Raw genomic sequence first — 18,289 nt, forward strand, 5'->3', positions numbered from 1 at the left:
GGAACAACACCTAAACCCAAGAAGGCAGCTGTTGCAGCATCCAGTTTAGCTTCAGAACGTCAACAATTAGTCATGCAAATAAATGTTCTAGTTTTAAAAAATAGAAATAATCCTGGCTAACATGGTGAAACCCCGTCTCTACTAAAAAATACAAAAAATTAGCCAGGTGTGGTGGCAGGTGCCTATAGTCCCAGCTACTCAGGAGGCTGAGGCAGGAGAATGGTGTGAACCTGGGAGGCAGAGCTTGCAGTGAGCCAAGATTGTGCCACTGCCCTCCAGCCTGGGTGACAGAGCGAGACTCCGTCTCAAAATAATAATAATAATAATAATAACTAAATAAATAAAAATAATAAAAATAAATAAATAAATAAAAAACAAGATGCAAAGTGGAGTTAATAGAAAACAGTTCTAGGAGATTACTGTTAAGACTCAGACTATGCACAGATGTTCAGTCCTTAGTAATTGGTGGCAACCTGGTGGAGAGGGAAGACCACAGGCTGTGGAGTTGGACCTGGGTTTGAAGATTGGCTTTGCATGCCTAGCAGGATGTAAGCTTGGCCCACTGACTTCACTTCTGAGCCTTGTTCTCCTTGTCTGTCAAGTGCAGGGGAAGGGTTAGTGAAATCTGTCTTATATTTTTATGGACACTAATGAGATTGGGAATGAAAACGAGATGCCCATAAGCATCAGTGCATCATAGGTACTTGGCCAGTGGTTCTCAAAGTGTGGTTCTCAGACCAGCTGTATCAAGACTATCTGGGAATTTATAAAGGAATGGAAATTCTCCAGGCCCAGCAATCAGCATACTAAAGCTTGAGAGCTGTGTTAGACTTTCTGGAATCTGATGAAGAAGGCAGGACAGATTTTGTTAGATGTATTACACAAGGGGCAGGCACCTGTGCACAAAAAGACCCCACAAAAATACAGAAAAAAAAACACAGAAGAGGTGCTTTTTGTTTTGCTCTCTGTGTGATAAGCTAATCTGATAAGTGAGAAGTCCTGTTCTTTCTATAACTGGGTAGGTAAGTCTAATTTGGAGGTCAAGTATTGAAGCTCATTGTAGCCACATGTCTAAGCCACCTCCTCCAATTTAGCTTCTATCAATAATAAAGTTAATATTTTGATCTATTTGTTTGATTCTTGCATTGAATCTACTTTTCAATTGGTTCTGGTAAGGGAGAGAAAAGGAGTTCTTTTAAAAATTATACTCTGTGGCCAGGCACGGTGGCTCACGCCTGTAATCCCAGCACTTTGGGAGGCCGAGGTGGGTGGATCATGAAGTCAGGAGATCGAGATCATCCTGGCTAACACGGTGAAACCCCGTCTCCACTAAAAATACAAAAAAATTAACCGAGTGTGGTGGCGGGTGCCTGTAGTCCCAGCTATTCGGGAGGCTGAGGCAGGAGAATGGCATGAACCCATGAGGCAGAGCTTGTAGTAAGCCGAGATCACGCCATTGCACTCCAGCCTGGGGGACAGAGCGAGACTCTATCTCAAAAAAAATAAAATAAAATAAAGCAATTATACTCTGTGATAGCCTCCAAAATTACCCCCTAATAATCCCAATTCAGGTATTCCCACCCTCCCTTGTGGTTCCAGAGTTAGTTTGTGTGACCAGTGCAATATGTCATTAGACATTAGGTCTCTCTGTCTCTCATAGATCACTCATTCTGGGGGCAGCCCTCTGGCATGTAATGAGCAGTCCTATGGAGAAGCCCATGTGACAGTAGCCATGCAAGTGACACTGGAAGTGAAGTCTGCAACTCCAGTCAAGCCTTTAGAAGACTGCAGCCCTGGCTGACAGCTTCACAGCAAACTCGTGAGAGACCCTCAGCTTGAACAATGCAGCTAACCTGTTCCTGGGTTCCTGGTCCTCAAGAACTGTATGAGATGAAAAAAAGGTTTGTTTTTTTAAGCTACCAAGTTTTGGGATAATTTGTTATTCTAATATATTTTTTAATACCTGGAAGTAAGGTGCTACCATAATAAATACCTAAAATGTAGGCACAGCTAGGAAACTAGACAGTGGAGGTAGCTGGAAAGAATTTAAGAAGCATAGCAGTGAAAGTCTCAAGAGCCTTGAACAAAATATTAGAAAAACTTTGGACTTTGACCAGGCTGCTGGTGGAGGTTTAAAAGAAAGTGAGAAAAATCTTGTTGAAAACAGAACAGGGAATCCTTACTATGGAGTGGCATAAATCTTAGCAATATTGTTGTCTGCAATAATGTGGGTGGTGGGAATGTGCCTGGTAAACTGGGTGATCTAATTTGCTATTCATAAAGACATAAAGATTCCCAGGTTTACAGATGGTGAAAAATACTAAATTAAGAAATGGCTGAAGGACAGAGGTCAAATCCTGAGCACCATCATGAAAACATAATCCAAAGATGAAGCTGAGGTGTGACTATAAATCCTTTGTTATGACCTCAGAAAGATCAAAAGTGGTGCCTCAGAGTACCAGTTTAGTCACACAAAGGCCCTCTAAAGTTTTTAAGGCTGTGACTCACAGATTCTTTCAAAAACAGAGCTCCTAAGAAGCTTAAGAGCGTAGTTTCTCAGCAGAATCACAAGGTGGGAAAGGGATTATCTCAAAAAGATTTTTGGGCGTGACTTTTGTCTAATGGAATGGACCCTCAAAAATTCATAGGAGACTCACAAATTTTTTAAAAGAATTATATTAGTAGAAACATTGCCAACTAGAACTCAAAGGGAGAGAGACAGTATAAAATGGAAAAAGGCCTTTGTACTCACTTTGCCCCTGTTTCACTGCAGGCTAAGAAAAAATTTCAGCTGCATACATGTACTAACTTCCGTGAAAAAGAAAGAACAGCCAAGCATGGCGACTCACTCCTGTAACCCCAGCACTTTGGGAGGACAAGGTGGGAAGACCACTTGAGCCCAGGAGTTTGAATCAGCCTGGGCAACACAGCAAGACTCTGTCTCTTTATAAAAAAGGATGACTCGGAAGGGGAAGCTAAGAGCCTCAGAGAATAACTCATGCGTACAAATAGGACTAAATCCTAAGGCGATTCCAACATTTGCCTGGCTGGATTTCAGAGCTGCTATGGGGACATAGCAGTGTGTCCAGTACCTTCCCTTTTTGACTATTAATGCATATAGTGTTTATTCCTGTTCCAACATTGTGTGTTTGGGGTGTGTGTGTGTGTGTGTGTGTCTATGTGTGTGCGTGTTAGTTTCAGATTGAGAGGAATTATACCCAAGGAGCTAGAGTTAAGAAATTATACCTAAGGAACCTCTTGTGTACCTGGTCCTGATTTAAATGACAAGACTCTAGACTTTGAGTTGATGCTGTAATGAGACAAGAATTTTAGAAGTGTTGAGATGGAGTGGACGTGTTTTGTATGTTGGAGGGACTTGATTCATTGGAGCCTAGAAGGCAGACTATGGTAGCCAGCCCCCAAGATTTTCTCCTCCTGGTATTCATACCCTTGTATAATTCCCCTCCCACATTGTACCAGAATTTATCTGTGTGACAGAATATGGCAGAAGTAATGATATGTCACTTCTGAGATTAGGTTATAAAAGACATCGTGGCTACCATCTCTCATCACTCACTCAAAGGGAAGCCAACCACCATGCAAGGAGACAATGAGAATCTTGGGTGATGAGGACCTGAGACCTGTTGTCAATCACGTGAATAAGCTTGGGAGCAGATTCTCCAGCCCTAGTCAAGCCTTAGAAGACTTCAGCCCTAGGTGACAGTTTGATGATAATCTCGTGAGGCAGAACCACCCAGCTAAGCCACTCCTGGATTCCTGACCCTGACCCTGACCCTAGAAACAGTGTGAGGTAATAAATGTTGTTTTCAGCTCTTAAATTTGGGGGTAGTTTTTTTAGGCAGCCATCAATAATTAATACACACCTCTAATGTATTTGTACTTACATCACATACCGTGGGATCTCACAAAAGAGCAATTTTAAAGCTTGCTTGGATAGCCGATATCTTTATTTTCAGAACATATTCTTCATGCATAAAGAAGCAAAGACTCTTTCCTTCAGTATAATCCTTTTGATAGAAGGGAAAACTTAAGTCTGGCAGTATTCCTAATATATGTTTTTCACACTTTTTCTTTATTTTAGGCAATTCTAAATAGACAAAATCAACTTGAGCGTGTTCTTGGATTTAATTTAGAAACAACCCCAGTTAAGCTTTTCATAAAACTTTTAAATTGGGCTGGCTTTTATTTTAGGAATATGAATGTTCTTGGAATTCTTCCAAATCTCTAAGCAATAATCTTTTACGCAATCCCCTTTATTTTTTTCTGAAAAAAGAGCCTAGGTAGTTCTTTTAAGGTTTACTTTTTTTGTAAAGGTATCTTTAAAACATCCAGATGCCTCTAGACATTGAAGATAGAACGAATCACTCACAACTTCTATCTGCCTATGTTTCATCTATTTTTCTATGCTGTTGTGTGAATTTTGACGTTTTATTTAGTCAAGAATAGTGGTGAAAAACCAATGAATTTTTAAATGATTCAACTCTAACATTTCCCACATTCTCCTTCCACAAAGTAAATACACAGTAATTATCATTCATCGTTACCTTCTCCATCTCACAACTGCCTTTCACCCCTCAAGTTATTGTGCATTTCACATTGTTTTTTCTACGTAGGACTAATTTGTCCAATCAACTGGACATCTGTTTTTCTTCCCCTTTTTTGAAAACAGCCTGCTTCTATGTTTTCAGAACCTTCCTTTCTAGAACATGTAAGAACTTGTTCTCAGACTACTTGTAAGCAAGACACTCTCTCTGAGGTTACAAGTCTGGAAGCACTTTCTGAGAACAATTAAAAGATCTGTCTGCCTATTAGGGCGTTCCATGGGAATGTTACACTGTTTGGAAGAAAGCTTTGTGTAGGCAACAGTCACTTCTACATAGACAATACAAATGGCACCAAATGGCACTTCATTTACTAACATTATATGTCTAGATGATTGACTGCCCTTGGAAAAATATATATGGAGTGAGGCAAGCTTTTTAAAACCTAAATAACTCTGAAGATCTCTTACTTGGTCTGTAAATTTTCTACTCTTATAGCTCATGCATTTTCACAGGAAACAAAAGCCCTTAAGGGCCAAATTTCCACAACAAAACAGTGAATCCTTTCAGGATATAATCCTTCAATTCTTTCCTAAGTACATTTAGATAATTTTTTTTCTTTTTTTTTTTTTTTTTGAGATGGAGTTTCACTCTTGTTGCCCAGGCTGGAGTGCAATGGCGCAATCTCGGCTCGCTGCAACCTCCGCCTCCCGGGTTCAAGCGATTCTCCTGCCTCAGCCTCCCAAGTAGCTGGAATTACAGGCATGTGCCACCACACCTGCCTAATTTTTGTATTTTTAGTAGAGATGGGTTTTCACCATGTTGGCCAGGCTGGTTTTGAACTCTGGAACTCAGGTGATCTGCCTGCCTTGGCCTCCCAAAGTGCTGGGATTACAGGGGTGAGCCACCGTGCCCAGCCCTTTTAGATAATTTTTGAATCAGGAAATATATGATGGTGATGACCACATGTGACACCCCAGCCATGAATAAGTTCTTGGCCTTTCTTTTGACTTTAGCCTCATTCCTCCCTTTATTTTGTTTTTCCTACTTTCTTCACCTACTTCTCTGTTTCTCTGTTTCCCTTTTCGGCATCATGTCATGATGCCGTAAAGGAATCTCCTTGGGATCTGGTGCTGGATGCAGTCTAGGGGGTGCCCTTTGTCACAAGAGGCTGAGTGGAAAGGAAAGGGGCCATAAGCAGGCTGGTCAGTTCCCAGGCAACCAGGGAGGAAAGACAGGGTAGGAATCTGAGGAGCCTCACCAGGGAAGCCCCAGGCCGTGGGTCCCAGCAGTTTGCCTTGAGCCTCAAGAGAGCTCCCATGAGGAGAGCTAGATCCAAAGCTCCACTTTCCTTTCAGTGCTGTGTTTTTAAACTCTCCTCATGTCTGATTAAATGTATATGGGCAGCCATATTGGAGAGGAACTAAAGGGCTCTAGGAGTTTCTCACCAGGTTCCTTTTGTACCTCTTTTCACTAGCAGAAGTGTCTGCTATGGGTAGGATTCCCTCTAGGGTTCCCTTTGACCTAGCTTCTGCAGCCAGAAGCACTGAGGAGGGCACTGGGATAATGGGACTGACCCTGAGGCCCTGATCACAGGACTCCTAAGTAGGAGTTCCTCTGAAGAGATATGCTAGGCCCTGGTTTATCAAACCAGCAATGGGATATCTGGAAAAGCTGCTGGGGGGCTGCCAGAACTGCTTCTCAACATACCGTGTGTTAACCTGCATTAACACTGCGCAAAGCAGGAACTTAGAGTTTTCTGAGCTTGGCTCAGTTTGTCTATAACAACCAGGCTGAGGTTTCAGGAGTGGCTCCATTTGGGGTTTAACCTGCAGACCAGAGGAGGGAGCAATGAAAGACTAGTTGTGTTTCTGTGGTCTGGAAGAGGAGGTGAAGAGAGCGCAGGATAAATAACTGAGTGTGCATGTCAAAATATCTGCAGACTGCTCAGCTTGGTTGCTGTTGAGCTCCCTAATTCAGCAGCAGCAGGTCGAGGACCGACACTTATCCTCGGATAATAATAGCTACTATTTATTCAGTCCTCCCATGTGCTAGATGACATATTAGGTGCTTTATGTATACAACTTTAGCAATCCTTTAAGAGAGGTGATATTCCCATTTGTCAAATTTTAGAAAGCTAGTTAGATAGTCCAGAGAAGATTAGTGGTTTGTTCAATGTTAGGCTTCTAATAAGTGGCCAAAATTTTAACTTTGGTACACAGTTATCTTTGCTATGACATCATATGCATTCCTAAAAAAAAAAAAAAACAAAAAAACAATAACACTCTTCAGTTAGCAATATAGTATACTTAAAATAATAGGGCTTATGAGAAAAATGAGGTTGTTGTTAGAATTAGGAAGTGAAAAACCTGAGAGTGTGATACAAATAGAAATACTAGCATGGCTGAATCTCTGTAAACATTTGCCTTTAGCATCACAGACAGCCCTTTGCAGCCTTATATCCTGGGGCTCAGGCTTCTTGTAGGTCCTTGGGGCATTCACTGCCAATAGAGAACATAGGCATCGACATTAGAATTCTGATCTAGGGTTTCAGTACAGAGGGATGTCTCTTCAAAGCATCTTCAACTGCACTCACAGCTTCACCAGATAGTTTAATATAATAGAAAACTTAGTGGCTGGTTTAATGGCTTCAAGAATCACTACCTCATTGAAGGTCTTCACTGTATGGATATACAGGTTTTTCCCTAACGTACTCATATATTTCTTAGATTTTCTTCCTCTCAGTAAGAAAATTTACCCTGATCACCTCAAATGATGGGTTGGCAAAAATCGCATATTCACCACCACAACTTTTGCATCATGATCTTCAGTCCCCAGTTTACCCGTCACTTACGAGATACTGTTGCATGAAAGGAAAGAAATGCTGCTTCAGATAGAACCAGACTGTTTTAGAGCCCATGTGATTTCTTTTGTGTTCTAAAGAGTCCTCATTGGCCTTGAGGGAAGTTTAGACTGGCTGCAGCATTGCTAACTGATAGACTATTTTTTCTCCCCACGCAACCACCATGGCATGATGCTACTCAACAAAATGTACAGTGATTTTTTTCATTTCATGTAATACTGAGCCTATGTTAAGATTTTGTGATAGTCAGGCCAGGCGTGGTGGCTCACGCCTCTAATCCCAGCACTTTGAGAGGCCGAGGTGGGCGGATCACGAGGTCAGGAGATCAAGACCATCCTGGCAAACACTGTAAAACCCCGTCTCTACTAAAAATACAAAAAAATTAGCCGGGTGTGGTGGTGGGTGCCTGTAGTCCCAGCTACTTGGGAGGCTGACGCAGGAGAATGGCGTGAACCTGGGGGGCGGAGCTTGCAGGGAGCGGAGATCGCGCCACTGCACTCCAGTCTGGGCAACAGAGTGAGACTCTGTCTCAAAAAAAAAAAGATTTTATGATAGTCTCAAATGCTTTTTACAGCTGGTTTGTTCAAAGTAGGATCCAAATATGGCCTAAATATTACATTTGATTATTATATCTGCTGTGTATTTTATTCTATACCCTTCTGCTGTTTTTTAATACAGTTGATTTGTTGGAGAAGTCCATTCTTCATACCACAGAGTATTCCATATTTGAATTTGGCTGATTGCTTTCTCACGATGGTTTTAAAAAGTAGTTCCTTTATTCCTCATATTTCCTATAAACTTATTGTTAGATCTCAAAACACGTTCAATTTGGTACGAATACTTTGTAAGTGGAGCGTTATAGTTCCTATGGCATTGTATCTTGAAATGTAATGTCAAGGCCTGTCTAACTTGAGTGATGCTAAAATTGATGAATGTGTTAGGAAGTGGCAGCTGGATCCCTCCATTACAATATTTATCAACCATTGATTGTCCTAGATCCATAGTATCCCACTGAAATTGAAAGACAGCGATTTTCTAAGCCTATCATTTCTTCTGCATTTGCTAGCTGGAATTCTGTGAAGCACATGACCTCAAGTCTTTGGATAAATGGAAACGCAGCTTATGCAGGAGAGGTAAAATGTTGATTCTTTTCTTTTATTAATTTTGAGAGTAGGCCAGGAACAGTGGCTCCCGCCTGTAATCCCAGCACTTTGGGAGGCCGAGGCAGGCGGATCACTTGAGGTCAGGAGTTTGAGACCAGCCTGGCCAACATGGTGAAACCCCATCTCTACTAAAAATACAAAATTGGCTGGGCGTGGTGGCGCACACCTGTAATCCCAGCTACTCAGGAGGCTGAGGCAGGAGAATCGCTTGAACCCAGGAGGCAGAGGTTGCAGTGAGCTGAGATCACACTACTGCATGCTAACCTGTGCAACAGAGGGAGACTTCATCTCAAAACAAACACAAAAAAAATTGAGAGTAGAGTTGGTGCCCTAGCCAACTCAGATGGTGACCAATGCATTGATCCCTGAGTATTGTTGTGAACTACTGAATTTTTATATATTTATGTTTCAAGCAGTGATATTGTTCCTTTTGGCTTGAATTGTCACAACTTTGCCAGCAGAAGCCTTTTCAGTTTAGGTCCTGTGTACTTTTGACATGACCTCTATAAAGCTTGATTATTTCCCTGCTTTCTGGCAGAAAATTATGTCTCACTCATTTTGTAAATGTCCTGATGTGGACCTAAAATCAACTATTTCTCAAAAGGTATTTCTTTTAGTGGAGAATGATATTTAAAAATCACAATTCAGGCACTAAAGGGGATTTTACTCTTGAACAAGAGCTGATTGCAATCACATAGGTTTTTCTTGGTGCCATTTCAATTTTCTAGCTGTGCACTAATAGTTATAAATTTTTTTCCTGCAATTTCTTTGAGAGAAAATATCATTATTGCAAATATAAAACTTGGTATTCTTGACTCCATTTTTCCTTAGGAAAAATTTTTTTCTGCTTCTTTGATAACATAAATATTCTTTAGAAATAAAACTAGTTTAGCCAAATGAGTACAGAAGTGAACGGGTAGCAAGTACTAGGGAACTACCCTAGGTATTTCAAAATGCTCAACTACAAGGTTTTGGACTCAGGAGCTATGCTTCAAAATTTGTTTCTGTTTTCGAGTATTAACAAATTTAAAAGCATAAACATTTGTTCATTTTTTGGTTGGAACCTTAATGTTTTCCATTTTGTAGATTATTTTAGGTATATGGATATTAACTATTTTGTTTCTGTCCTTGGTTCAGAAATCTGTTCATTTTATTTGTGGCTGTCTTTTGCAATTCTTTAAATTAACACATGAAAAGAGATCCAATTCCAACTTTATTAGTAGCCAAATGATATGCAAATTAAAACAAGAATATTTTTATTACAACAAATTAGCAAAGACCTAAAAAATTATACTCCATTCCAGGAAGTTTTAAATGACAGTCTCACTTTTTATGCATGCCCTGCTATCAAGTTTCTGGGTTTTGGGTTTTTTTTCTACTCGATGTGTCTCCCATTTTCTCCCTTCCTTAATTACAGTATCAGGGTCCCCCTCACCATGCCCTCTATTCTGACCTGCCAGGGTTGAGCAGACACAAAGATGCCCAGCATAAAATTCAGGGGCCCATGAATTATTCTCTGTAAAGGGCCAGATGGTAAATATTTCAACCTGTGAGAGCTAAGCAGCAAAATCAAGATATTATGTAGGTGCTAAGAGTACAGTAGCTCACACCTATAATCCCAGCATTTTGGGAGGCTGAGGCAGGAGGATTTCTTGAGCTCAGGAGTTTGAGACTAGCCTGAGCAACATAGTGAAACACCATCTCTCTCTCTCTTAAAAAAAAAAAAAAATGGTAGCTTGTGCCTATAGTACCAGCTACTCAGGAGGCTGAGGCAGGAGGATCACTTCAGCCCAGGAGGTTGAAGCTGCAGTGAGCCATGATCATGCTATTGTATTCCAGCCTGGGCAACAAAGTAAGACCCTATCTCAAAAAATAAATAAAAAATAAAAATAAAATGTAACCATTAAAGATGTAAAAATCTACTTTTAGGTTGGGGAGCTGTACCAAAATAGGCAGCAGGCTATATACAGTTACCAACCCCTGGCTTAGATACTCCTACCAGAAAGGACTTATTGCCCAGCTGAGAGAAGGAGTATTATCTAACAGCCCCCAGCAATGAGTTTCATCACGGCCCACTCCTCAACCCACCCTGCCTCTCCTCTAAACCCATTCCACCTCTCCCAGTCAATGACTGAGCGAGGCCTGGTCTGCCGACAGCCAGCAAGGAAAAGCAACCTGAGTCCTATAGCTGTAAGGAATGACATTCTGCCAACGATCAGAATGAACTAGAAAGTGGATTCTTCCCCAGAGTCTCAAAATAAGAGTCCAGCTCATACCTTGACTTGGGCTTTCTAAGCAGAGAACCAGCAAATTAACCCGGATTTCTGAAGTATAGACCTATGAGATAGTAAATGGGAGTTATTTTTAGCTGCAAAGTTTGCAGTAATTTGTTATACAGCAATAGAAAATTAATAAACTGGGAATTGTAGTTTGCAGAGGATAGCCCCTGTAACATGGAACAGACAGGGGAAAGACAATAAATGGATCTGGGAGCAAATAAGCCAATGGCTAGACAGACCTTGTCACAACTTTGTTTTGTACATCCTTTAGCCTAGATGTTTTTGGCATATATGGCTCACTCTATGTTGTCTCAATGAGTAAAGAGATTTATTTGTGATGATCACTGGGATGTTAGGGATTTCGGCTAATTATTGTTAGTTTTATTGGAGAAAGATTTTGTTAATTGGTGAATGGCCATGTGAGCCTTTTCTTTCTGTCTGATTCTCTCCCCTCTGCTGTGGTGTTTGCAATTGAGGAACAGCTACTAAGAGGCGGCAGCTGCAGAGAAAGCCCAGAGCCATACAGATGAGGCTAGGAACCTGACTAGCACTGAGTATCTGAAAGAGAGCTTGGCGAAAGGCTGTTACTACATGTAGCAGATACCTGTGACTGCATATAGGGAGTGAAGGAGACAGCCAAAAGTGCACTTGAGGATAACAAATGGCCAGCCCCTACGTGATCACTCATGAAAATCCAACAGAACCCAGAAGTCTCACTTAGCTTTAAAAAATTCATTATTTTTTTCAGACAGAAGCACTTAGGGAAGCAAAATGGCTTATTTCAGCATGAGAAAGCAATGTAACAGTACAGCTAAGCTTTGAGGGTCTCCTGATCAAAGATTTGTGAGACTAATAGCTTACACAGGAAAGAGATGATAGCCCTTTTGAATGCCTTCTGAGTGCTCTTACGAGATGCACAATCTAATTGTGGTGTAAATACCAGCTATTGATGGTGGGTTTTGTTCATTGGGTTTGTGCTACCACAGTACCAGAGGTCTGTATCTATTAGTGCTAGCAATGTATGGATGACCAGGGCTGGTCCAGACATCTCTGCAGCAATAATAAAAGGTAAGAAGATGCAGACAAAGCTGAATTTATTGCGTTTGAGAAGATATAGAATTCAATTTCCCTGATAACCAAGCTTAATTGCACAGAATTATGAGATCTCATTAATGAAACCCAATATAGACAGTTTATATTAGTAATGGCATTACATTGTTCATCTAATTTCAGAGTAAGGAATTAAAGGGGGCCAAATTAGGGATAATTCTGCTTTTACATAACACCTGTAGTCAGGAAAAATAAATAGCTCCCGTTATTAAACTAAAGCTTTTATATACAAAAGAATGCTAGATAATAAATGTAGAAATAATGATGGAAATAGAAAATATTTTTGCAAGACATTATGAAATAATCAATCCAAACAAGGATCAATAATGAATGCTAAAACTGTTAGTTGAACAGTCAACAGAGAACCAGATATTCAAAAAGCACCAAAGTATCACCCTTAAAATAACAAGTAATTTGCTATTACTTGTTAATAGCAAATGGAGGAAAAAGTACCCTTTACCATGGAGAAATATGGCTATTATCACTACGTAACTTACTATCTGATTGTCCCACTATTAATGATGCTGTGTGACTTCTGAGGTAATGCTTTATAAATTATATGACAGCACCTGTCAATAATGTTTAAGAGATAATGTTTAAAATGGAAATGGAATCTAAAGGCTGGATTAGATTCAAGTTAAAGGAAATACAAAGCAGAGAAGAACAAATTAAGGTACACTTGAACACATTCAGAATATGGGACAGAATAAGACAACTGTTATGGTCTCAAAAAAAAAAGTTAATGACAAGGAAAAAAGGAAGAGGTGCTAGGTTAAGGGACTAAACAGGCAAAACCAATTCAACATGGGATTCTTGAGTGGATTTTGGTTTTTAAAAAAAACTTTAAAAACACTTTGGGTTAATGGTGAATTTTGAATATGGAATATTCAAATATCAGGCAGGGTCCTCGCAGGTAACTGATGGCAAACTCAAAAGAACTTAATCACGAATCAGTTAAAGAAGGGACTATTGAGGGATGTAGGCAGAGCTAATGGAATCAACAGGGGGTGCTGAGGCACCCAGGGCGCAGCAGGGAAGCCATCACCAACTGCTGTTAGACCTGAAGGAGCAGGCATGGGGGCAGTTATGAGGGTCCAGTCACAGCTGGAGCTGCTGAACAGAGCACAGCTTCACAAGGGATACAGTGGCAGATGCAGCCAGTGCCGGACCAGGAACTCAGCAGGGAGGAGCAGAGAGAGTATCCCAGCTGCTCTCCCACCCTCTGATCTCTTGCCGGTGCTTCCCATTGGCCTCTGATGTCTTGTAGGTGCCTCCAGTTGGCTGACCCCAGTTGGAGTCCTGGCCACCCATGGCAGTCTGTAGAAATCAGCCTTTTGGAGCTTGGAGCAAAACAAAGAAAAGTGGAGAATGCATCTGGAGGTGGGAGGCAAAGGGAGAATAAAGCACGACGAGTACAGAGTAGATTAGAGAATTACTGTTAATTGTTAGATGTAATAGTTGTCTTGTGAGATCAGAGAAGGCTCAGTGTTTTGTTATTTTTTTAGATGTACGTTGAACATTAAGGAATAAAATGTCATAATGCCTCATTCATTCTGAACTGATTCAGCAAGATAGATAGATAAGTAGGTAGGTAGACTAGATATACAAAGCATATATAGACACAAGCTTTTTTCTTATTTATTGCTACCAACTTCATGCATCCAGCCTCCAATCGTGTCATGCCTAAAGAAACAATCTCTGCCCCCGTTTCTCAGACCCAGTACCTGGCACATGATAAATGATAAAAAATAAGTTCTGACCCATGCATCCCTTTTTCAGTGGAAATTATACTTCTTGGCTGCCGCCTACACACTTCTATCATAAAGAAATTTATATTGTTATATTTTTTCACCACAAGAAAAATTATCAGGTTTAAAGAGGGGGATTAACTAATGATAAAGGTATAAACAGTGCAAGAAGACTTAGTCATCCTTAGTGTGTGTGTGTGGCTAACAACAGAGCATTAAAATAAGTGAGGTAGAAACAGATAAAAGTGCGAGGAGAAATAGATAAATCCAGTATCATAGCTGGAGACTCCAACACTCCTTAATCAGAAATGGACAGATCCAGCAGGCAGGAAATCAGTGAGGACATAGCTGAACTCAGTAGCAGTACCAATCAACTAGATATGAGTGATATCTGTAGACTGCTTCATCCAACAGCAGTACTTTACACATTCTTCTCAAGCTCACATGGAACATTCACCATAATACACCACATTCCAGGCCATAAAATGCACCTTAACAATTTAAAAGACTAGAAATCACACATTTGCTTTCAGAGCATGTTGTAATTAAACTAGAAATCAATAACAGAAAGATAGAGGCCTCAGCTCCTGCTTAGGAAAAAATAATAAAAGAAGGATAGCTAGAAAATCCCAAATACTTGGAGATTAAGAAACACTCTTCTAAATAATATATGGATAAGAAAAAGAAATCTCAAGAGAACTTAAAAAATGTTTCAAACTAAATGAAAATGATAATACAACTCATTAAAATTTGCATAATGCAGCAAAAACAGTACTTAGAAGGAAATCTATAGTATTGAATACATAAACTAGAAAGGAAGAAAGATCTATAATAATCTAAACTTCTATTTTAGAAAACTTAAAAAAAAGAGCAAACCAAATGCCAAATAAGGAGAAGAAAAGACGATGAAAAATTAGAGCAGAAATCAGTGAAATGGAAAATAGGAAATTAATAGACAAAATCAAAAGTTAGTTCTTTAAAAAGAATATTAAAATTGGTTACTCTCTAGGCCAACAAATTAGAGTTGTCCCATGATATCCCTGGGGAATTGTTCCAGGACCCTCCATGGATACCAAAATTTATGGATGCTCAAATCTCTTACATAAAATGGCACAGTATTTACATATAGCCTACACACATCTTCTCTCATGCTTTAAATCATCTCTAGATTACTTTTAATACCTAACACAATGTAAATGCTATGTAAATAATTGTTACAATGTACTGTTTTAAAATTTGTATTATTTTATTCTATTTTTATTTTTGCTTTTCAAAAAATACTTTTGATCCATGGTTGGTTGATTTTATGAATGGGGAACCCATGAAGATGGGAGGCTGGCTGTACTAATATCAGAAGTGGAAGAGGAGAGACATCACTAGAGATCCCATGGATATTGAAAGGATAATAAAGGAGTATTATGAGCATTGTTATATTTTGTGTCACCTATAAGCTGTAAATTCCTACATAGCAAGAATTCTGTCTTACTCATCCTTTAACAACTACTGTGTACCTTATAATGTTTCATAAAATATTATGATTTGGTTTTATTATTCACAAAAGGATGCTATAAGAAGTGAAAAATGGAGAGGCTAGAAAGCATAAAAACAAGTTACTCAGGTGGTAGAGCCTGGTTTAAGGGTCAAAGATAAAAGACGGGAAGGTTAAGGGCAGGGCTTTAGAGGGAGAGAGGATAAACACAGTTTGATTAAATGGCTGATTCGGCCGGGTGTGGTGGCTCATGCCTATAATCCCAACACTTTGAAAGGCTGAGGCAGGAGGATTGCTTGAGCTTAGGAGTTTAAGACCAGCCTGGACAACATGGAGAAACCCTATCTCTACCAAAATACAAATACAAAAACAAAAATTAGCCAGGTGTGGTTATATACACCTGTAGTCCCAGCTGCTCAGGAGGCAGAGGTGGGAGGATCGGTTAGGCCTAGGAAGTTGAGGCTGCAGTGACCCATGATTGCTCCACTGCACTCTAGCCTTGGTGACACAGAGAGATCCTGTCTCAAAACAAAAACAAACAACAACAACAAAAAACATATATATATATATATGAGGTTTATCCACAGTAAAGTTCAGTCTAGGGTTAATAAAAGATTCTAAGGTTCACTAAGGCAAAGAGTAGTCGCAGTAGCAGAGCCTTGGGTGACGCTAAGGTCCCCAGGAGATCTGGGATGTCTGTGAGGAACAGTGAGGCTTAGTCATTCAGACAAGCCAGCAGAAGTGAAGTTCAGAGAATGTGGATGGGCCTCAGGCTCTAGACATCAAAACAAACAGGTAGAAAAGGCAGAGTGTAGAATCCAGACAGTGAGGCTCACAACAACGTATGCAATTCTGCATAAGCAGATTTGAGGGGACACCAAATGGACTGATGTAGATAAACATTTCTGGTAATTCCAGTTAGTGATTCACTCTGAACTCACATAGGATAGTACCTCTTCAAAGGCACTTGTGTTGTAATTAAATGCACACATAAGACATAATGCTTATTGAGCACTTAGCATGTACCACCCTCTCTTATGCATACTATATGTTTAAACCATTTAAACTCACACCAACCCCCTGGGGGTAGGTACTATAATTATCCCTGTTACAGATAAGGAAAGTGAGAAGTAGGAGTTAATTGGTCTCATGATCCCCTACAGGCTGGCCTTCCAGAAAAAGGAGGTGACTTACCCCAGGATCCCCTGGAAACCAATCAGAATGAATTGCCTTAAACTCTGACTTGTAGCCCAAAGCAAGGCTTACCCACAAGTCTTGCCAGTGTATGGTTGAACAGAAATTAGAATCCAGACAGCCTGAGTCCTTTTCTTGCCAGGCAGGGGCTGGGGCTTCCCCAACCATGAAGGTTCAGGTGGGTAGATCCTGCCACTGCTTTGCACACCAGCTCCCTGGTGCTAACCTCAGCTGCCAGTGCTGAGCTAGAAGGATAGGGCTGGAGGCAAAATCCTACCCCACCATGTTGCTAGTGTATTCCACCCTGGTATTGATCACACCAAGGAAGGGCCTGGACTTTCCTAATCATGCAGCTTAAAAGCAACACAAGGCAAGTGGGGGAGTCCGCTCTCCTGAAGTCTGACATCCAGGAAGACCAGATTGCTATGTGCTGTCTTTGACTTACTTGGAGACTCACACACCTACACTAGTGCCCCCTTATCTGAGGGGGATACATTCCAAGACCCCCAGTGGATGCTTGAAACCATAAATAATATCAAACCCTACATATACTATGTTTTTTCATATATATACCTATGATACAATTTAATTTATATAATAGATTAGGCAGAGACTAATAACAATAGCTAATAATAAAATAGAAGAATTATAACAACATACTATAATAAAAGTTAATGTGAACATTGTTTATCTCAAAATATCTTATTGTATGTAATATTTTTGGACTGTGGTTGTTCATAGCAAGTGAAAACTCAGATGGGGGAGGGTGGCATACTGTATTTATTTTCCCGTTTCCATTAGTGTTTCCCAGTGAACGCTGCACCAGGAGGTTGGCCATTTGTCTTTATTTATACATCAAACTAAGGCATGGAGAATAAGAGCTTGGTAAGGTCATATAGCCAGGAAGTGGTTGAACTGAGATTCAAACTGAGACGGTCTGAGTCCAAATTCTACACCTCTTGTGTGTGACATCTAGTGGACAGGTGGGCTTTTGTGACCAGTGTCTCTGCCTTTCCCCATGATTCACAGCACAGAAACTTGTGCATACATTCTCACTTGATATCTGAATGACCGTAACAGTGATGTAAACTAACAAGGAAGGGAGATAGTCCTGATTTAATTGAAATCACTGACAGAGCTAGCCCAGTAAACTCTCTACAAACAGAATACAAATGTTTTGTATTTAATTGCTGAAGTGTTTTAAAATTGAACTCAAATTAATAAATACTTATTGCATCTGTCAGTTAAATGAAAGAGCCAATAAACAACCAACTCTGTTTTCTAATCAAGAGGGCCTGATCCTTTAAAAAAAATAGAGTTTAAAAAGGAAGATATGATCAATGTAAAATTGGATCATAGACTTTTAGGTCTTAAGAGATGAGAAAAGAGATAAAGATGAATAGATATGGAGCAACTAGGATAAGACTCTCTCACAAACTGGACCTTAAACAGATTTAGGAGGAAATATAGGATTAGGATAGAGAAAAAGAAGAGAAAGAATTGCCTATAGGCATAATAAAAAGCACAAGTGTATCAGTCAACACAGAGGGTATTGTGGACCAGTGAGAAAGGATCATGATCTAGACTAGGGGATTCATGTTGGAAACAGTGAGACAAGTCAGAAAGGATATGATGGGACATATTATATGGTTCCAAACATAATAAATGAGCACTTGAGCTAGAAAGTAGTATAGTGTTTACAGGTGGTAAAGTGGTATAATGAAAAAACTATACTACACAAAAATTAGTGGTGTTTAGTGGGTTGGAGAGAAGACCAGTTAGAAGGTTATCTGTGGAATTCCAACAACCCAATGAACTGAGCTGATGGAGAGAGATGCTCCTCCCACTACCAACACTCAAACATAAGGCAAAAATATTTAT

The 18,289-nt window shown here is 40.0% G+C and overlaps 1 long non-coding RNA gene across 1 annotated transcript; it reads left to right on the forward strand.

The window, feature by feature from the left end:
• Nucleotides 1-1,572: 1,572 nt before the first annotated feature.
• Nucleotides 1,573-15,156, forward strand: LOC129059276 (uncharacterized). Its single transcript, XR_008525070.1, has 4 exons — nt 1,573-1,883; nt 3,538-3,811; nt 8,492-8,558; nt 15,053-15,156. It is a non-coding gene; the product is annotated as an uncharacterized LOC129059276 (long non-coding RNA).
• Nucleotides 15,157-18,289: the final 3,133 nt, after the last annotated feature.

Source organism: Pongo abelii, chromosome 4, assembly GCF_028885655.2.
Source record: "Pongo abelii isolate AG06213 chromosome 4, NHGRI_mPonAbe1-v2.0_pri, whole genome shotgun sequence".
Classification (NCBI taxonomy): Eukaryota; Metazoa; Chordata; class Mammalia; order Primates; family Hominidae; genus Pongo; species Pongo abelii.